Source organism: Pelobates fuscus, chromosome 3 (assembly GCF_036172605.1).
Source record: "Pelobates fuscus isolate aPelFus1 chromosome 3, aPelFus1.pri, whole genome shotgun sequence".
NCBI lineage: Eukaryota > Metazoa > Chordata > Amphibia > Anura > Pelobatidae > Pelobates > Pelobates fuscus.
In genome coordinates, this window is record NC_086319.1 from 183,423,949 (window position 1) to 183,446,901 (window position 22,953).

At 42.7% G+C, this 22,953-nt stretch overlaps 1 protein-coding gene across 4 annotated transcripts in view; it reads right to left on the reverse strand.

Annotated features, from left to right (window-relative positions):
- The window catches only part of PARP11 (poly(ADP-ribose) polymerase family member 11), a 63,319-nt gene extending 40,707 nt beyond the window's left edge, over positions 1–22,612 (reverse strand). For 2 of the 4 annotated variants that reach the window (XM_063445379.1, XM_063445377.1), the window contains exon 1: positions 22,488–22,612. The gene's annotated coding sequence lies outside the window, so the exon portion shown is untranslated. Of the gene's footprint in view, positions 1–21,554; positions 21,694–22,487 lie in introns of all 4 variants that reach the window. The other 2 variants (XM_063445378.1, XM_063445380.1) reach the window with 2 other exon arrangements.
- Positions 22,613–22,953: the final 341 nt, after the last annotated feature.

Below are 22,953 nucleotides of genomic sequence, written 5' to 3' on the forward strand. Positions count from 1 at the left end.
TTGGCATTTTTGCCAAGTGTTCAACCATAATTTCATCTTTTGTCGCAGAGTGCTCTGACATTTATATTTTAAAAAAGGACAGATAACTTTCTTTTTGCCACAACATATTCTGGAGGATGCATGCTCAAAAAAGTTTGTGAGGTAGAATGAAAATACACATTACGAGATCAACATCTACATTAACCCCTTAAGGACCAAACTTCTGGAATAAAAGGGAATCATGACGTGTCAGACATGTCATGTGTCCTTAAGGGGTTAAAAGAGACAAATCCGGAATGTATGCATCAGTTGAATAAACAACTACTTACAGCATACAAACTGAGTCACTTAAGGCTAGCAGCTCAAGACAATTGCATATAAGGTCTCTAAGAACTGCCACGTTCCAGCGTAAGTATGATGTTTTCAGAAAAAAGGCAGTATTTACATTGTTGCCTAGTAACACTTCAAGTAACAATCACTCAAGACAGCCTCTAGAGTGCATCCTGGGACAGTGCTGCACAGTGCGCCGCACCTACATTTAGCTGAACGTCCCCCATAGAGATGCATTGATTTAATGCATCTGAATGAGGAGATGCTGAATGGCGCCGCGTGAGGTTTTGTCACACATGCGCGATAGCCCCCCAATGCTTTCCTATGGGAAAGCACTGGATAGGCTGAGATTATCAAGATTCATGATTGCAGTCATGGATACAGAGCCAACTGCAGCGAGACCAGCATACCGTGGAGGAAAAAGGTGAGTAAAAACCCTTTTTCCATGTGATTGGAGGGGGGACCAGTCACCTAAGCGCGCACACACACACACACACACACACACACACAGACACATTCACTGTCACTACAATAATCACACAAATTAATGTGACCACCCAGCCTCCCTAATTTGGGAGAGCTGGAGTGGTTTGGCTTCCCTTGTGGTCCAGTGGGGCTTAAGTCAACCCCTGCTCTTATCCATAGAGTGCTGTTTAGTGAGGTCGGGCCGAAATTACGTCATATTCGGGCTCCCAGCATCATTGGAGGGCGTGCGATGGAGCAGAGCAGTGAGGTTACAGCTTCCTCTCACGCCTGCCCCACTCCTCCAGGAGCCTCCCATCGTGCGCACACCCTGCCTCGACAGGCACACCCATGCGGTTTATGAGCCAGCCGACCACCAGACCACAAAAATCCTAGTCATCATGGCGACCTGGTGCCTGGGATATTCCCCAACAATTTATTAAATACCAGATGAACAAAATTCTGTGAAAATGACCTAATTCCAATCACATTGGTAATGCTCATACCAGTTTCAGCTGGAATTCGGTCATACCAAACAAGTATGTACTATTTGGTTGAATCATTCAATATCAACTTTAAAATTTCTGCTTTTCGCATCCAAATCCTATATAGACTATAGGATCCGGACATTTACAAGCCACTCCTTTTGAAAACTATTGCAACTGAATGCATCCAGTTGGATGCAAATTTGCAAATTATTGTACACTTGCTTTTCCAAGTAAATGATAACTATCAGTACTATTTGCCCACTAGCTGCACTAACAGACAGCAGGTAAACCGCTAAAAAGCCATTACATAGTTTGTTTTTGTTTTGTTTTGAAAAAAAAAAGGAAAATAAAAATAAATAGTCTATGTAGGTCAACATAACCAACATTTAATGATGAGATGTGCAAAATCTCCCTTCTCCTACTAAAGCGGGTGGAAGTACACCTGTTAAACAGTGACCATTAAAACTAACGACTGGACAGCTATTACTACTCAGCTGCTAAAAAGTCCCCTCCATGGGGACAGAATCAGTAAATGACAGTGGGGGAGGTGGGTGGTCCTGGTCCTGGTCTGCCCTGTGTGAATAAGAAAAAAGGCTAAGTTTCAATAATGGAGGTATACCCAAAGGGTGGAGGCTCAATAATTAAACATTGAGGGATATTATATTGTCCCCCCATACCCAAACCAGTTGGTGACAGGTAGGGGCCTCTATACAGAAAACTAGGGGGACCTATTTGCCCCTTTTTTTCATCCATCATTCTATGGCAGATATGGACTTTAAAATATAAACTGGGGTCGGGGCACCAAAGTGCCACCTCTAGCCCCCACCCATAAAATATACACCAGGTACATGCAGTTGTCCCAAGCCCATAATCATCGGGTAGTGGATATTAAATAGATATCCGGGAACATGGCTATCTATGTTCCCAACCAGCCCTCACTCTTAGGCAGGGGTGGGGTTTTCAGTTATTTTGTGGCGTGTTATTAATTGGGGGGGGGGCGGTCATGCCCATGCCATTCTCCATCCCCCAAACCAATTTAAGGAGGCATTAGACATCACCTACTTAAATAAAATTCTACCTATTTTCCTCACCCTAATAATATTGGATAACAGGAAACTAATCTAACACCCGGAGATAACAAAGCAAAAAAAAAATAAAATACATTTTTATACTTATCTTCTGAATGGGTCTCTTTTTTCAAAGTTTTTCTTCACTCCCCCACAAAAATAAAAAAACAAACAAAAAAAAACAGAATAAACCAACATGACTATGAAAACGGGAAAAAAAAGTGACAGCAATATAAGAAAATCCACCAAAAAAATAAAGAATCCATCTGTGCGGGCTCGCAACTAAAAAGGTGGTAAAAGGTTTCCCCATACTTTACATTGTGAGCCAAAGCACTCTGATTGTTGGCTTGGAAGCCAACCAATCAGAGCTCTCTGACAAGCAAGTCTCTCTTCTCATCAGTTGGGTCAGGGGGAGACATTTCAGTGCCCCTTTATTTATTTTTTTTAGGGGCCACACCCACAGCTTATGGATAGGAGCAGACAATATAACCCCCGCCCCCTCCCCCATTTTCAATTAACAAGCAGCGAGGTAGAAAATGGTTATTTTTAGCAACTGGGGAGCAGTTTGAAAAAGCCTGTGAAGGCGGGTAAAATGGAGGACATCATTGAGAGGCGGACCCAAGATTGTCACGTGATTGAGGGAAGTGCTGAAACCCGGAAGAGACTGCACGCTGATGGCGTTTTTGTATTTTATTCATGCTGTAGGAGTTGTGGGTTATTTATTGGCATACCCACCACCAAAGTAAGAGTTTTTAACCTTTTATGCTCAAGAAATCGTTTTGATACTATTCAATTGGGGTTCCTTGCCTCTCTATTCCTTCTATACTGCACAGATATTCGTATATCCATCTGACTAAGTGGAGACACCTTTCCTGTTACAGTGAGGGGAAAAAAGTATTTGATCCCCAGCTGATTTTGTACGTTTGCCCACTGACAAAGAAATGATCAGTCTATAATTTTAATGGTAGGTGTATTTTAACAGTGAGAGACAGAATAATAATGAAAAAAAAATCCAGAAAAACACATGTAAAAAAAGTTATAAATTGATTTGCATGTCAATGAGTGAAATATGTATTTGACCCCTTTGACTTCGTACTTGGTGGCAAAACCCTTGTTGGCAATTACAGAGGTCAGACGTTACTTGTAGTTGGCCACTAGGTTAGCTCACATCTCAGGAGGGATTTTGTCCCACTCTTCTTTGCAGATCCAAGTGATTAAGATTTCGAGGACTGAGTGGGTATCAGGAATTGAGTTACCCGAACACAAAAACCTAAAGGTAGACGTACCGGTCGTTAGAGTGGCTGGGTTAGTGCCTGAAACAGATATATGAAATGTCTGCCAGCAGAGAATAAAACGAAAGACAAGCAGAGGTCAGGATTACAGAAATACACAGAATCGATTGCCAGGCCAAGATCAGGATAACAGAGAGCCAGAATAGTCAAACAAGCCAAGGTCAGAAAACAGGAAATCCAATACACTGTATGAACACACTCTCAGGTAACAAAAACCACAACAGTGCTAGGAAACAAGGACAAAAAGGAAGTATATATACACTATACTGAGTAGTGATTGGTCACAGAGGACCGTTATGTCACAAGCCTGTACACCTCATCAAAAAGCGACACATGGGCTGATATTATAGGTGATGTCATAATAAGGCACCAGGAAGTTAGGGATAAATGTGTGTGCATCAGAACTCAGAAAATACATAATTTCTGTGATCGCACGGCACCGTGAGGGACAGGTATCGTGATAGTGGAACTGGGACACTGCACCCAGACCACTTTAAAGAGATGAAGTGGTCTGGGTGACTATAGAGTCCCTTTAATTTGTAAAGATTGCAGTTCCAAGTAAAATACACCTTCCAGTATGTAAATTATGTGTAAGGACTATGGCTTTGATTTAATAATGTTGAATAAGCTTTTCAAATAATTTTATATTTTTGATAAAACCTTTTAAAACCATTTATTATGAAAAACAATTAAATTGCCATTTTATTTAAAAATCATTTTAAAAGTTTAGTCTCAAATTTAAATCATATGAAAAGTGTATCCAAAAATAATAATGAGGCATATATACATTTTTACAAAAACAAAAAATACAATATTATATTAAATATCTTAAGATATGTGCTCAGTTTTTAAGATGGTTGTATTGCATTTAGCTCCACTACAGAGAAAAACTGAATCATTTGCATATCAGACTGATTCCTAAACAGCTGTCCAGAACCGGAAAGTGTGGCAAATTCCTTCTGCATGACAGATACAACAAACCTAGACAATAAGTTTCCCAAACAAACATACTTTACCTTACTCATATCTACCTTCTCATATGACCCAAACTTTAAATCTGATTTTTAACTCCACAATATTCCCCATATCGCCTCCACCATCTGCTAATCTCACTGCTGTCAATTTTGTATCCTACTTCACAGAAAAAAAAGGAAATGGAGAGTGACATGCAGGTGCAGATCGATCCCTCTAGCTCTGGAAGATCCTATATCAAGGGCACTAACAAATAGTCTGCTATTCCAAGACACTAGATACTGGGCCAATTTTCTCAGTGCAGTAGTGCTGTAAAGAACGGGGCAAGCCTGCTGTGGAGACATGGTGGTGTCGGTCCGTTTGGACATAATAACCTCCGTAGGTAGAGGGTGCCCGACCGCAGAGATCCATACTGAGAGCGGGTAACAGGGAGTGGAGTACAAGCTGATAAGAAGTAAGCGAGAAAGGAAAGGAAGGGTGCTAAATCTGAGTAAAGTTTTGCTTTATTGATATTGGTCTCGGGGGGGGGGGGGGGGGGGGGGGAGTATAAGAGGAAAAGCCGTAGAGAAAGGGAGAGGAAAGTTAAAGGGAAAGCAGACACAAAAGAGACGCAAGGTGAAAGGAATATTTTCCTTAGAGAAAGAGAGACATAAAGAAGCAGCCCTAAACAAGCTACCTACACTACAGACGACGGGCGAGCGGAGCCGCAGGAGGCGGGGGACGAGAGAAGTGCCCTCGGGCACAACACCACTCTGAATGCTCACCCACATACTATGTAGCCCACCTGGACACCTTGTCAAACGCAATGTGGCAGGACGCCGAGACCCAGCGACAAGCACACACAGTTTCCATCAAGGGGGCATCGGGTGAAAGAGACGATGCTAGGGGCCTCATGACCTCGCAACAGCAGGCCACCGTCGGCAAACTTGCCCCACCAAGCCACAACAGCAACACCAAAGAACTTCTTGAGCATCAGGACACCCAGGTGGACATTAAGCTTCTGTACTATACCTATGCCTTAAGCATTGGCCAGTATTGTTTACTGCTGAGGCGTTTATGACACCGGAGAAACTGACGGAAGCCAAGCACAGAGAAGTGGACACAGGTTTCTTCAGGAAGGAAGAGATTCTTTATTCGATTCACCGACTGGGGCTCAGAGGGACTAATGTCACCAAAATACAACAAGATCTGAGCCCAGAACTGACTGTGTAAATGCATGATACAGACATATAGCTCCTCCTATAGTTAACTCTTCCCACATATACTCTTTACCCAATCAGCTGAACAAAGCCTAACTTCCCTTACCTGTTAGACCACATGGCTCACCCAGAACAATGGAGGAGGGGAAGTGTTTTCAGTTTCTGCATTCCTGCACTTGCTCAGTACAGTGTTGATTGTATCTTAGCTACGAGTAACTGACTAACTGATACACCAACATACACATATGCCACGTGGAAATCTCGGCCTACTAAATTTAATTTCTACCGAGCTTCCACCACATTCCCCCCTATGATGCTTCTGATATATATAATAATTCCAGATGCATCACCTAATCATCGCTTACTTACACCTCAAGTTGCCATGAATCAGAACAGACCTCGTAAGCATCTTAGCATCATTACAAATTCCTTCAGCACTCCTCATCCTGAATATATTCTCTCTGGGCTAAGGGTTCATACTTGCAAACAGCCATTACATGCACAGCTGTTTTCCTTTCTGTCGTGCTCTCTATGACACTCTGTATGTACCTAATTACCAATGGAATCAAACATGGTAGAAAGAGAAACAACACTATAATCAACATGACTCCTCCTACCAATGTCTTGATCCCTCCAAGCTGCTCGTACCTACTTCCAAACCAACTACTAGAATTGTACCCGTTCCAGACCTAAGTCGGTACATGCGTCAGTTTAGCCATGTGGCCTGTGAGATCAGCCACTGCCTGCCCTTCATCATCTATGTGCAGACAACAGTTGCTGAGATTGAACTTTCCACATACACCTCCTTCTATTTGCACTGGAAGTGAATGGAGGACTTTATCAACAGCCCAACTGGTTTACCTGGTAAGAAGGCTATGTGCTTTACAGAGGAATCCATAATTGCCTAATGGTAGAATGAGGCTTGAATCCCTGTATTAGAATACAATAACACTTCATGGGCATACAGTTTGGCTGTTAACCAGTTCCCTCACATATTACATCCCTCCTATTGGCAATAAAGCGCGCTAAGGTAGCCAGTGCCACTCATTATCTTCCCAGCTACCTACATTCAAGGATGCTAGCTTCTTTTTATGATTCACATCATAAACCTTAACTCCCAAGGTCTCTCCTGTTTCAATTGGCAACAAGAAGAAGGATGGTTTGAGCATACCTAATACACATGCCCCTTCCCAGTCCTGTGGTAACTCCGAATAGGCTTTCTTACCACAGATCCAGTACAAATTTGCTGGGGCTTTCCAACTAGATGTAGCAGATAGGTCAAACCACACATCCTTTAAATTGGTATAAATTGCAAACGGATTAGGTGGTTCTGAGACATTTGAAGCTGATCACCAAGTTGTATCTTTTGTACTATCATTATAAGATTTTTGCCCTAGACAAGTCAATTCTCCTACAGATGTATTAAACATTATTATTTTCCTTGCTATGCAAACATAACCTATAATGGAGGTCTTTAATCGCCACTCAGATTTACCTCAAACACTCACTTGATAATCAGTTTGAGAAGATATTAACTGTTCAACTGTCTCAGAACCGGAATACATTACCTCCTTTGCTTCCCATGGCCATTGGTCTCCCATGTTAGTACCTCCACACACATAGCAGTTGGTTACATTAAGACTACCAGCAATGCTTTCGGCTAGATCTATAAAATACGTTTTTCGCATTATGGGGGATCTTATTTTCCACACTCATCTCCTCATAGAAGGAATGAAAGACCTGATGAGTCTGGGTTGCCACAGTATCGGTCTCTATTCATATAAATAATATTGTCCCAGGATCCAAACCTGTTCCATATATCTGGAACCCAAATAAGTTCCCAAACCTATCTATGAATCGTTCTGGGTCATTGATAAGTATATGGACTGGGTTACACTCCCTAGACTTACAATATGGCTTGGTAGGCAACTTAGTGACGATCATATCCTTATCTACTGTCTGTCCCCAGGTTGCCCACCCTACACAGGAACAATACGGACAATAATTATATCTTTATTTGGGCACTTTGGATCCATATATTTGTACTTACTACTGGGGCAAATATATTTATTAGACCCATATGTTCTTTCCCATTTAAGATCACCACATACATTCCACGGTTTCCTACCACCGGATATCGCCTTACATGCATCAAATAGCAGAACACCTGAAGAATGTACGGTTTCTAGTATGGTCTTATTTATCAGGGTCCCCTGTGAGTCTCCATTCCGAATAGTCAACCAAATTGTACGGGGTTGATACTCTGGACTAAAACACCTAGGTTCTCCTGCTCTTAGATGGCATACACTATAATCTATACTCAAGTATCTACACTTAGATACATGTCCTTTACACTCATATTGTGAATGCCAAATAAGGGTCTAGGAAATATGATTGCCTGTTTTCGTAGTCTTAATGCAAACCTCACAGCCTGGTGTGTCGGTACCTCTACCTTCCTGAATAATTAAAAAACACAAATATACACATTATCAAACACATCACTCCTGACATCTTTGTCCTGACTCTTCGACCATGCGATGGCACCTCAGCTTCCAGGATGTGAGGGCTGTAGGGAATGGAGTCCTTCCTGATCCTCACTTTTCTTCACAGAGGTTTTTCCTCTGGCTTAACGTTGGTAGGTCGTCAGGCTCTATTGTGGCCGTCAAACTTGTAGATCTTTGTTGATGTTCCCTTTTAACAATATTCTCTTCGCAAAAACCACTTTTAATCCAACTGGGTCACACGCTTCAACCGGATCTTGCAAGGATTCTCTGGATCTATGGTAGCTTGTCAGGAATCTGCCACTGTTTTTTTTACCCTAGAGTGATGAATCCACGGAGTCACTTCTACAACCTTTACAACTGTTGGGGTAGATAAAAGAACAACATAGGGACCTCTCCACTTGGAACCTAATGGAACAGTGTTCCATTCTTTTATCCACACTTGATCCCCTGGATGGTAAGAATGAACAGGTGGATATATGTTCACAGGTAACCTATCCTGCACCTATTTCTGTACCTTCATCATAGTTTTACTCAACTCAGCCACCTACAGCCGAGTAATTCCATCATCAAACTGACATAAATCTCCTCCTAAATTACTGAGTATGGAAGGTGGATGCCCATACATAATTTTTCAGCAGTACCCCAGAAACAAAAGAAAGCATATTTGAGGTCTAGGAAGGTATAGTAGGTTGCCCCACCTGGTATTAAAGCAAGCAGATTATAGGGGATGGGTACCACTGGGTGTATATTGACTACTGCATTATTAACTGCTTTTAGATCTTGTACAGGATGATACTCATCTGATCCCAGCTTCTGAACAGGTAATAATGGAGTGTTCCAAGGGGAGGTACAGAATTTTAGGATGTCATACTTTACACACTTATCCACATAGGTTTGTATATTTTTCTTAGCCCTCTATAATATATGGTACTAACTAAGGCTAACAGGATACGCTCCAAGCTTTAATTCAATGTGTATTGGTGGAATATTGCGAGCAAGTCCTGGAGGATTATTCTCTGTCCATATTCTTGAAATGTCAAATAAGGATTCATCACTCTTAGGGTCTGTATTTGTTATTATAGAGTAGAAGTGTCATTCTTCTTCCCTTTGCACCGATACTGATATTATGCCTGGTGATCTATTAAACTTCAGATACGTTGATCCGATGGGTTTAAAAGTTATCTGGGCTTGAATCTATAACTTGCTTTATATTCCCTCTGTGGGCAGTCACTTTTCCAATATCCTTCCTCTCTACAATACGCACAGTGATTCCTACTTCCTCCCTTACTCCGCCTATTCTCAACTCCTCTATTCACCTCCCTTCCCTGTCTCTCTACACTTATGATAGCTACAGCTAGCATATCTGCCTTCATCCTCATTTTACGTTCTTCCTCCTGCTTTGTTTCAATCTCCCTGTTCAATACACCTGACTTGCAATTTCCATTAACTGTGATATGGACATTCCTACAAATCCCTTTAACTTTAGCAATTTTCTTTTGAGATCACCTTGGATCTGGCTGACAAATGCTGAGTTGTTCATTCGAGAGTTCTCAGGGGCCTCTGGATTAAAAGGAGTATATAATCTATATGACTCCAGCAATCTCTCATAGAAAGCACTAGGTGACTCGTCGGCTTTCGTAAAGGAATTATGGGTCTTCCAATTAAACAGATCAGCCATGGTGAAAGGGACATAAACAAATACAGGGTCTGCCAACTGTAATTGACCATTAAATATCAATGTGTGGTGGACCAGGGGTAAGCTGCAGTGGCATTTGTAAATGTCAAAGTTGGAGGGCACCGGTCATTTGTCAGGTTAGGGTGGGACTTAGATAGGGTTGTTTAGTCATAGGTTCCGGTCGGGGAGTGGTGAGGTAGGTGGAAATGGATAAATTAATTTTACTGGTCAGTAACTCGGTTAACAAAATGTTTTGGACAGGGCTAGGAGGAGCCTGACCAGTAACCAAAAATGGTAAAAGTGTATTCCAGCGTCCTATACCATTGACCATTTCATCCAGTTGTATTTCAAAACTAATTTACTGTTACTAAAGGCACACAAGGCTCAGTAATTATAGTGTTATGTCAGTGGTTATGGTGTTTTCAGTGGTTATGGTGTTTTCAGTGGTTATGGTATTATCAGTGGTTATGGTGTTTTCAGTGATTATGGTATTATCAGTGGTTATGGTGTTTTTAGCGATTATGGTATTGTCAGTGGTTATGGTGTTTTCAGTGGTTATGGTGTTTTCAGTGGTTATGGTATTGTCAGTGGTTATGGTATTGTCAGTGGTTATGGTATAGTCAATGGTTATGGTATAGTCAATGGTTATGGTATAGTCAATGGTTATGGTATTGTGTAATTGCTGAGAATTATCTGATTCAGTGGACTCAGTTACTGTTATTAAGAATTCTAAGAAAAAAAAAAACACTAAAATACCCTTCCACCAAAAAGGGCCTCAGGGTACAAAGAACTAGTTGGGGGGGGGGGGGGGGAATAGGTAGGCACAGAAGTAGGAGGGCTTAAAGCAAGGGGACAGGCATCTGAGAGCCAGGGACAATAGAGCACAGGTGGACATACCAGCTGCACCAGATTATGCTAAAGAATTTAGTTGAGGGATGGTCAGATGGGTCAGATTCCATTGGGGATGGACAAACCAGTTTTGGTAACCATCTAGTAACACAAACTGTTTAACATTCAAAATATGGAAACTGGTCATAGAATTCAAGCATAATAGATACAGCCACATGTACATGCTGCACTAGATTTAAATCAAGACAGATTACCACAGAGGCCATTCTCTACTACATAAGGTAGGCAGGTGATTTGGAGCCAATTTAACCCCAAAATCACACACATTATATCCCTTTTTAAAGTTATTTAGCATACATTCTAAGGGATCAACAATCTTTGAATCTGGCGCACCCATACTTAGCAACGGAGCGTCTAATTCAAAGAAACACAACAAACACACCTCCAACAGTCACACTCGTTCCCTTGGCAACAGCACCACGTGGTACAGTTACTAGGCGAAACGCACACAACAAAACACTCAGGGTATTCCCGTACACACACAGCTGTTACACCAGTCACTAAATAACTAATACTGTGCCCTTTGGCGAAACTATACAGTCACCCACGCTATAATTCCCTATATCTGAATTACCCGTCTATAACACACCCCAGTAACATCGTCTTTACAAACAGTAGTTGTAGTACGGTTAGCATTGGTTAGAGTACAATTTAAAGTCACAGTTCAATTAGTAGTGGTTATGGTGTTAAACATACAACATAGACGACAGTTATTAGTAGTTATTTACAATATCAGTAGTTATTATACATGGTTATGGTACCGTGCGCTATAATACAGTTACACACTATTCACACTCTAGCTAGACGGCAGAGCTCACGCTATCTAGCAAGATATATGCTCTACTACAACAATCTTAACACATTTACAATTCCCAACTAATCTATTGGCCAGTACCTTGATGGACTACCTAAAACTATTTACATCCGTTTTGGTTAGCCACACTGCCCAAGCACCACATATAGCGAAATAGAGGGCGGAATTTGCAACAGAACCCTCATAGTCTATATACTCTATCAAAAGTCTAGTGGGTTCCAAATTTACACGCCTTCCCACTTAGCCAAGATAGGTTGAGATCTAGCGGACCGAATTTACACAGACGCCGCTTAATCTCCCGGTCCCTCCGACCTAGCGAACGTAATATACACCCTAGAACGCTAGTCTAGACAAGACACCGGTGTCCGGCTTGGGCTATTTACACAGAACCCATCCTGACTCCAAACCAAAATTAAACGGGCTGACTACAGGGCGTTTAATTACGAGCGGTGCGCCTTCGCTCCTTCCCTCCACTGGAGGGGGCAGATTCCATACACAAATAACCCCTTATGGGCCTACGGCACAATCGGTATCCAATACCCCTAGTGGGTCCACCGTCTAAAACAGTAGTCGTCTTACCTCCTCGTTCCTGAACCTGGGTTCACACTCATCGACGGGGGCACCCCAGCACTTACTACGTAGAGGCCGATGATCTCCTGGACAACAGACCAGTGGCGCTGAGACTAAAGGAGGTCCACGCAGAAGTTCAGGGGTGCAGCCGTAGGGAGCGTGGGCAAAGATAGACCGTCTCACGCCTCTGCTTCTCAGCTACCATTGAACGATGAGCTTCCCCGCCAATTGCACCAAATGATACCGGAGAAACTGACGGAAGCCAAGCACATAGAAGTGGACACAGGTTTCTTCAGGAAGGAAGAGATTCTTTATTCGATTCACCGACCGGGGCTCAGAGGGACTAATGTCACCAAAATACAACAAGATCTGAGCCCAGAACTGACTGTGTAAATGCATGATATAGACATATATATATAGGCTCCTCCTATAGTTAAAGGGACTCTATAGTCATCATATAAAAGCAAGAAAGACAGGTCCCCCAGCCTTCCTTCTTGCTTTTATATGTACTTTCATTCATTAAAAAAAAATTTCGAGGTGTTTTTATATTAAAAACTTACCTCCGTTCCAGCGCCGAGCTCGCCGCTAGGCCGCGCCCCCTTTTTCGTCAAAATGACGAAATCGCGGGGGCCCAATAGGACGCTTCCCACGCTTGTAAAATGACACAGAGCACTGTGATTGGATGGCTTGAAATCCATCCAATCACAGTGCTCTGTGTCATTTTACAAGCGTGGGAAAATTCCAAAGAACTTTCCCACGCTTGTAAAATGACACAGAGCACTGTGATTGGATGGCTTGAAATCCATCCAATCACAGTGCTCTGTGTCATTTTACAAGCGTGGGAAAATTCCAAAGAACTTTCCCACGCTTGTAAAATGACAAAGAGCCCTCCGATTGGTTTAAACCCACCAATCAGAGTGTTCTTAGCCTAATTGCAGGGCGGGGCAAGGCTTTATAAGCCTTCCCCACCCTGCGGAGCTCAGTCTGCAGGGAGCCCTCCATGGGTGAAGATGGATTATTTTTTTTGCGCTCGTTTTTTTTTTTTTTTAAATTGCGTCGGTTATTATGGATTTTTATTTGCCCTTTTTTGGGGCAGAAGAAAGAAGATTTTAGAAGAAAGAAAACATCGAATGGCAAGTTTTTTTTATCTCATTTTTTTTTTTTTTTTTTTACAGGTTTTTAGTTAATGTTCCCCCCCTCATTATTTTTAGGGTGAGGGGGGTAGGTAGGGAGATAATTTTTTTTTTTGGGGGTGGGGGCAGAGGGTTAACTAGGGTCCCCCCCCTTTGTATTTAGGGCCCCACCCACCGCTCAGGGGTGGGGGCCGGGGGAGACAATAGGTCCCCCCCTTATTGATAATTTTAGGGCCCCCACCCGCCGCACAGGGGTGGGGGCCGGGGGGGGACAGTAGGACCCCCCCTTATTGATCATTTTAGGGCCCCCACCCACCGCTCAGGGGTGGGGGCCGGGGGGGGGGGGACAGTAGGTCCCCCCATTATTGATAATTTTAGGGCCCCCACCCGCCGCACAGGGGTGGGGGCCGGGGGGGGGGGACAGTAGGCCCCCCCCCTTATCGATAATTTTAGGGCCCCCACCCGCCGCTCAGGGGTGGGGGCTGGGGGGGGGACAGTAGGTCCCCCCCTCATTGATAATTTTAGGGCCCCCACCCGCCGCACAGGGGTGGGGGCCGGGGGCGGACAGTAGGTCCCCCCCCTTATTGATAATTTTAGGGCCCCCACCCGCCGCACAGGGGTGGGGGCCGGGGGGGGCAGTAGGTCCCCCCCCCCTTATCGATAATTTTAGGGCCCCCACCCACCGATCAGGGGTGGGGGCCGGGGGGGGACAATAGGTCCCCCCTTATTGATAATTTTAGGGCCCCCACCCGCCGCACAGCGGTGGGGGAAGGAGAGTAGGTCTCCCCCCCCCTTCAACCACTATTGTGGACAGTAAGCGTCCCTGTGGGTTCGGACTTCAGCTGTCAGCTGAAGCGGTCAGCTGAAGACACGCCCACAGCAGTGCTGACAGGCTATCAGCACACAAAGCGCATTCACAGTGCTTTGTGTGCCGATAGCCCGTCTGATGTATTCACCCAGAATGCATCGGACGAGAGGCCTTTTTAGGGCCTCTGAACTCGGAAGTCCCTCTGGTGGCTGTCTGATTGACTGCAACAAGCTGTGTTCCAAGCTTTCAATGTAAACACTGCATTTTCTCAGAAAATACAGTGCTTACAAGAAAAAGGCTCCGGGTAGCTGTAGCACTCACCTGAACAACCTCATTAAGCTGAAGTTGTTCAGGTGACTATAGTGTCCCTTTAACTCTTCCCACATATACTCTTTACCCAATCAGCTGAACAAAGCCTAACTTCCCTTACCTGTTAGACCACATTGCTCACCCAGAACAATGGAGGAGGGGAAGTGTTTTCAGTTTCTGCATTCCTGCACTTGCTCAGTACACTGTTGATTGTATCTTAGCTACGTGTAACTGACTAACTGATACACCAACATACACATATGCCACGTGGAAATCTCGGCCTACTAAATTTAATTTCTACCGAGCTTCCACCACATTTAAGCACTGTACTTTTCTTCAGCCGGTTACACTCACTGTAGGGATAGGCCAGGTGCGGATCACTGTCGCCCCGTGCACCACACTCCGCATAGAGCCCAGCCTTGCCTTAGCAACTTGTAACTTACCCAGCTTGCGACTTTACACAACACCACTAGGCTACCAACTCACTGTCTCTAAATGCCAGCATGATAATCTGAATGTCAATTGCTATTACGCCTGATATTGCTGGGAACACCAAACATAACAAATCGCATTAAAGATGTATAGGCTCCATGTCATTGCAACCGAGTTACTTACCAACGCTAGCCTATTATACTTAACGTCGATAGAATCTCAATCTATAAACTGCCTAAATAGCATGACTTAAGCTTGTTCGTAAATATAGTGCATTGTACTACCATGCTCTCCATGTTATGTACTCTTTGTTTTGAAATATGCATGTGGATTGCCTTTGGGGTACCACATGCCTATATGTTACCCTCATATGCACTGCAAAAAAAAAAAGAATAAAAAAAAAAAAAAAAAAAGGAAAAACCACAAGACAAGCTATGGACAAGAACGCAGAAATCACGGAAATAGTGAACAAGCCAAAGGTCGAGGAATATAGAGGTCAAGATAGTCAGGAGCCAAGCCAAAGGTCAAGGAGTACAGAGATCGGATAGTCAGAAGGAAAGCAAAGGTCAAAATACACAAGAATCAATACCAGAAATGCGCTCTCGGATAACCAGAATGGAAACGACAGGGCACAGAGAAATGGATAACAAAAAGGTATATATAGCATAAGGTGCTCCCTTATTGGCTACAGGGACATCATGTGATAGTGAACGTGTGTGTGTGTGACATCACCCACACGTTCCAAATGGAACGGCATTCTAAGGGTTAATCACAAACCCTTAAAAGGATCTAATCTGCAGCGGCCGGCGTCTCTAATGATTACAGACCCGGCCGCTGTGAGAGGGGGAGGAGTTCCTGTCAGAGGCTTGAGGTGAGTGATGGGCGGCATTCCCATTACCACATAGGAATGCCGCCAAAACGAGATGGGCCCGCTGGGTCTCAGTCCGCTCGCGGGCATGAGCGGACCCGGCGGGTGCCAGCAAGTCAGGTAAGTATTCGGTGGCATTCCCCTTGATGTGTGGGAATGCCGCCGCAATGATGCGCGCCCACCGGGACCCATACCGAGAGGGATTCCTGAAGAACTACCTAGAGATATAATAATTTGTTTCTCCTCCTTCTATATCAGACAAAAGATCCTCAAGGCAGCCAGAAATTTTACTCCAACAGACAAAAGATTTACAAATCTGTCCTTCTATCACGATTTATCAATTACAACAAGAGAAAAAAGAAAGAGTTTAAGGAAATTACTACCTTGTTCAGGGAAATAAAAATAAAAAATCATCTATGGGGTTTTCCCGTGAAATTGATAATCTGGAACAACAACACATCTTTCATATTTGATAGTGTGGCCAAAGTTAAAGAATGGGTAGACAAGTTAGTAGTATGAATACTTGAGAAATTTTCTGGGAAGCTCAATGGAGTAACTGGGCTGAAGGATAAGGAGAGGTATTTAGAAAATTGGGCCGACTAGATGAGCCGAATTGTTCTGATCTGCCGTCACATTCTATGGATAGATATAATATGTGAAGGATTTGTATGTATTTACCTGTGTGCCTTCAGGTATGCCTTCTCCCTGCAGTTGAAATTTGTGTAATAAGGTCAATTCAGTATGATAGGAGTTATGTATTTTTGTATCCTTTTGTGTTTTACTGGTAACATGTGCTCAATGGAGTCTGCCTCTATCCCTGGATATAATTGAATTATTTTCCCCATTGTCTCCAGGATAGAGGGCTCTGTAAAACCGGTTTGGGCCAGATAGACATGCTGCCAGCCAGGCCCCAAAAGATACTTTACTAACTTCTGAACCCCTGGTCTGATTCATGCCATTTTTTTATATGTTGTTCCCCTGAATGGATTGATTGTGAATATATAATTCTTATGTGAATGCGATGTACCGTATATACTCGAGTATAAGCCGAGTTTTTCAGCACATTTTTTGTGCTGAAAAACCGGAACTCGGCTTATACTCGAGTCAATAGTCTGTATTATGGCAATTTGCATTGCCATAATACAGACTGGGGGGAGAGGGGGGCTGTCAGAGCTGTAACTTACCTGTTCTGCAGCTCCTGTCAGCTCTCTCCTCCTCCGCGCCGTCCGTTCAGCACCTCGGTCAGCTCCCAGTGTAAGTCTCGCGAGAGCCGCGGCTCTCGCGAGACTTACAGTGGGAGCTGACAGAAGAGCTGACCGGACGGCGCGGAGGAGGAGAGAGCTGACAGGAGCTGCAGGAGAGGTAAGTTACAGCTCTGACAGCCCCCCTCTCCCCCCCACTGAACAACCACTGCCACTGGACCACCAGGGAGTAAGAGCCCCCCTCCCTGGCCAGCTAGCAAGCAGGGAGGGGGGACGAAAATAATAATACAAATATTAATAATAATAATGAAAAATTATTAAAAAATAAAAAAATTATAATAATTAAAAAAAATTATATAACAAAAAAAAACAATTAGTATTAAAATAATAAAAAAAAGCCCACCCCAACCAAGGCTCTGCATCACACACTCAAACACTGCACTCGTACACACACACTGCATCACACACACAAGCACACTGCACTCATACACATACACTGCATTCATACACACAAGCACACTGCACTCATACACACTGCATCACACACACACACACAGCATGCATACACACTGCACTCGTACACACACTGCATTCATACACACACACACTGCATTCATACACACTGCACTCGTACACACACACTGCATTCATACACACACACACTGCATTCATACACACACACACACTGCATTCATACACACACACACACTGCATTCATACACACACACACACCGCACTCATACACACACACACCGCACTCATACACACTGCACTGCATTCATACACACTGCACTGCATTCATACACACACACACACTGTAAATAAATATTCAATTAATATAATTTTTTTAGGATCTAATTTTATTTAGAGATTTACCAGTAGCTGCTGCATTTCCCACCCTAGTCTTATACTCGAGTCAATACGTTTTCCCAGTTTTTTGGGGTAAAATTAGGGGCCTCGGCTTATATTCGGGTCGGCTTATACTCGAGTATATACGGTATATTTTAGAAGTTATGAATATGCTGTAAAAACTGTATTTTTCCTGCCTGTGATAATTGCATCTTCTATTGTATAAGATAATTGAATCACAGGCAGAGGGGAGGATTTTGTGTGGGCTGTAACATCTGTTTTATTGGCTACTGTACATAACGTGTGTGTCCCTCCCCTGCATGGGAGCGGGGCATAAAAGAAACTGTAGCTTGTGTTACTTCCAGTAAAGTCTTGTTCCAGCATTAAGCCTTGGCTCATGTGTGAATTATTTCGTGTTACCAGAGATATTCATTCCTGTGGATTATTGGGAATATTCTTTTATGGGGAAAAAGGAATTACTGGACGGTGATATAAACTACTACCGTCACATAATAAAGATACATTTTATTTTTATTCACATAATAAAGATACATTTTATTTACTTTATAGCCACACTTCCCCTTCCTAAAAGTTTGTATTCAACAGTTTTGTCTGACAGCGACGTCATCAGCGTCATGACGCCGACACCGTGCCATAGAAGTGGGTGGATCTACAGAGCCTGGAGTCTGAACCGCCGAGGAGAGGGACTATGGAAAAGATCCCATTCCTCAGGCATGTGCCATAGCCTGGGCAACATGAGTTAATGTAACAAAGACTTGTTCAAGTTCTAATACAGACTATCTGAACTCCAAATCCTTACTAGACCTGCTACAGACTGACTTCTGCTCCCAACATTTCACTGAGACCACCCTGACTAATGACTTTGTGGGAGCCAAATCCAAAGCCGGATATTCGCTACATATTGTTTTTGATCTTTCTGCCGCTCTCAATATTGTTGATCATCCACTTCTCCTCAACCTTTGCAACACTGCTCTTTCCTGGTTCTCTTCCTACCTTTCTGATCACTCCTTCAATGTCTCATTCTCTGGTTCCTCCTTCCCTACTGTGCTTCTCTTGGTTGGAGTTCCTCAAGGCTCCACACTGGGATCTTTTCTTTTCTCAATTTACACTGCCTCTCTTGGTGACCTGATATCCCGCAACTTTCAACTGTACGCTGTCGATACCCAAATCTGCCTCTCTTCGCCCAATCTTACTCCCTGTCTGCTAGATCGCATCACTGACAACCTATCCTTTGTTCCTGATTGGATGACTATATGATTCATAAAACAACCACTCAAGAGCAGACTCATTCTCTTTTCTCCTTCTATGGCTACTTCTGGTCCAGTTTCCCTTAAGGTCAATGGAGCCATCATGACCTTAACACCGCCTTGTATGTTTGTTGACTCTGGCCTTTCCTTCATCCCTTACATAAAATCTATCACCAAATTCTGTCGCTTTCACCTTAAAAACAAATTCTTGTTTCCCACTTTGATTATCCTAACCCTCTTCTTGTCGTACTGAATAGTAACCAGATTGCCCCTCTATCCCATCTCTGAAGTCATATTAAAAAAAAAAAAAAAAACACTACTTTCAAGAAGCCTATCAGCTCTGCCCTTAATACCTCATTCCTTACAACCTTTCTCTGTCGTATCCCATCTGTACACCGCTCGTATCCTCGGATACATACAGATCACTTGATTCCTTCACTTGCTTTTGAGTATTTGGCTTCTAAGCTCAGAGAAAGATTTACTCACCTATCCCCTGGTCTGCTAGCTTCACCACAGCAATTTTTTCGGGCTAAGATTTTCAATACTGACGATCTCAGCCAATCCAAAGCTTTCCCTTTGCATGGGGGGTAGGGGCGACTAGTATTTCTGGTAGACAGCCACTAGAGGTGGAGTTAACCCTACAATGTAATTATTGCAGATTATCAGTAACTACAATAATTACAATTGCAGGGTTAAACTGACAGGGGCACTGCACCCAGAACACTTCAATGAGCTGATGTGGTACAGGTACCTATAGTGTTGCTTTAAAGCGGTTCTGTCACTTTGTAGGTTTGCCCTTCTGTGGGATCCTTTTTACTAATGGGCTGTGGGGGTAGTTCACTTTGCAACTGATATTAACCCCTTAAGGACCAAACTTCTGGAATAAAAGGGAATCATGACGTGTCACACACGTCATGTGTCCTTAAGGGGTTAAACTTTGCTTACGCTCAACCATTTACAACACATTATGGTATCCATGTAAATAATTAAATTAAAAATAAGTCCCTACTTTTTCAAAATGAAAGATTAATTTTAAAATATTAAGAAAGCCTATAATAAGCTTTTTGAACATATAAAAGATATGACTAATGTTAAATTAGATACAAATCCTGTAATTGGCTTTTACATATGCAGTGGCCTGAGCTGTTTTGGAAAAAAAACATCTGTTTTAATTACTCACTCTTTTGTTGTTTTTAAAATTACCCTTAGTGCGCCACTGAGGTCAATCATGTGATCTATCGTGGGACATAATCAAAACGCAATTACACTTACAGATTGGGATGGAAAAAGATCTAAGTATGCCTTTTTTTAATTCTTTAGAGAGATATGAAATATTGGACTCATGGTTAAATAGATAAGGACTAAAACCTATTAGTACAAGGATTAAGGCACATGGTGTTGGGATGATGTGTTTGAATGTAATGTATGCACTGTGAAGTGTTACTGTATTTTTTTTGTATTTAGTGTTAGGTTTGAAGTTTTTGAGTGTATGTTTATATTTATGTGTGACCCTTTATATAAAATGTTGTTGATTTTTAATATGAAATAAAGATTAAGAAAAAAACAAAATAGTTCATTAACAAGGAGAAATATAGGGGTGAAAAAAGATTTGAAAGTAAAGCCTGCAAAGTGACAGATGCTCTAAAGGGACACTAAAGGCACCTAGACCACCTCAGCTCATTAAAGTGGTCTGAGTGAAATGCTCCTTTTCGCTTTACCCTATAATGTTTCTGAGAAACTGCAATAAATACATTTAACCTCCCCCTCACCCAGTGTGCTGTGTTTTGTTTGTTTTTTTTTGAATGTAATTATAAGTAGCACTACAGGCACCCAGACCACTCAATTTAAATTAATGTAGTCTTGGTGCAGTGCCCTTGTCATTTTAGTCCTGCAATCTAGAACACAGTCGTTTAGTAAATACAGCAATGTTTTGATTGTAGGGCTAAACAAAGTTATAGTGACTGTCTTCCTGACCGCCATTAGAGGGTGCTTCCGCAGCAACAACAGAGTTTGACGCCAAGCATCATCAATTGCTGATCATAAGGAAGCATTGAATTCATAGCTTCCCTATAAAAGGCATTTGATTGGATGAGTGTAGCACTTATTGTGCATGTGCTTGTCGACAAGAAGCAATGCCTGCAGGATTAGTGGAAGCACCTAGTGAGTCTCAGCTCCGGAAAAAGGAAAGTAAAATATATTTACCCGTACTCCATAACCACATTTTTCACATTTAATTTTGCAGTGGGAGCTTGAAAATAGGGAGATACGCATTAAGAATACATGTTTCTATTCATTTAAAGGGACACTCCAAATCCATAAAACACTTTAGCGTGCTGAAGTGCCTTAGGAGTTAAGAATGTCCCTTTTATTTTATCATGCTCCTTGGTTGCAACCTACAAACATCAGCTAGGATGATTCACTTACTCACTTGTGTCCCTGCTCAAAGCAAATGTGAGGTCATAACGGTGTCCTGCCTCTCAATACTTCTCTATGAGGATCTCCAGTGGGCAGAGTGGAGCTACAGTAGGAAGAATCGATGCTAGAGTTTCTCCTCTTCCTGCAACTATATTCAATGGCAAAAGGTAATTTACAATGATTACAGACAAGGTATTAGTGCCTAGTTCCAGAATGTGTTTGGATTTCTTAATTTACTATACAGACCTTGCAAAAAAACACTTTTGGTAAATATATGGAATAACTAAAAACAGAAGGTCTCCTTTAAGGCGTTAGGAACTGGGAACAAATCACAGTGTTCTTCTAAAACATATGTATCATGGTTTCAATGTGACAAAGCAGAAAGTGTTGCACTCCAGATTGGGTACAGAGCATTTTCATGTCCACAATGGATACTTCTGGCATAAACCTGACATTTAAAAACAAACAGGATCTTGACCTAAATTAATTTAGATAAACTAACACAGTTACAGAGATAACCAGAAATGTATTACATCCTCTGACTCACAATATGGTGAAGGAACTATGATGTGGCTAATGGAAGGCAACAACACAATATGTAGTAGTTTCCCTTATAGGAAATTGTTATTTTGATTAAAAACAGCATTTTCGACCCTGAACAACAAACACACTATTGTGTATTTATGGAAAGCACAAGTGAGAGTGAAATAAAAACACAAACTAAAATCAATCTCACTGATCTGGAAATCATCCATCTGTTACAACCTCCTCCTCAATTCTCCCTAAACCCTCCTCTGGTGTAAATACCAGCACAGCCACCTGCTTATAGATTATACACTGAGTATAGACAGGTTATAGAATGGTAACACTGTTCCAGGCTGTACACCCACTGTCACTATGATCCATTCTGCTGTCATTATCTATAAGGACTGACTGACTCACCTCATATGCTGTACTTGCAGCCTTCCACTTCCGCTCCTGCAGCCCTCACTCACTTCCGGTGTTCCTGCACTCAGCTGTTTGAAACGAAAGTGGCCCCACTGCTGGGAATAGGAAACGTCACATACACACTGGTCACGTGAGAGGGGGCGTGTACTGACGGCTTACTATGATTGAGACGGGGCGGGGACAAGCGGGTCAGCTACGTGTGAGTTAGGGCGGGGCTAGCAGGGCTCTGCCAATCTGGATACATTGTACAGTTTGTAAACAAGTTCAGTGAGCGCATTCTACACGCTGCTCGCCGGGCACCCTGCACACAGCCACTGCCTGGGGTCTGTAGGAGATGCCCCAACCAGAGGAGGTGGGGGCAGAATGATCCATTGGTAAGTACCAACTTATCTGAGATGTTTAGAGGGGAGGGTGTGACAGTGAAGTGTTAACCCATTCATGACGTGTGACAGCAGTTCTC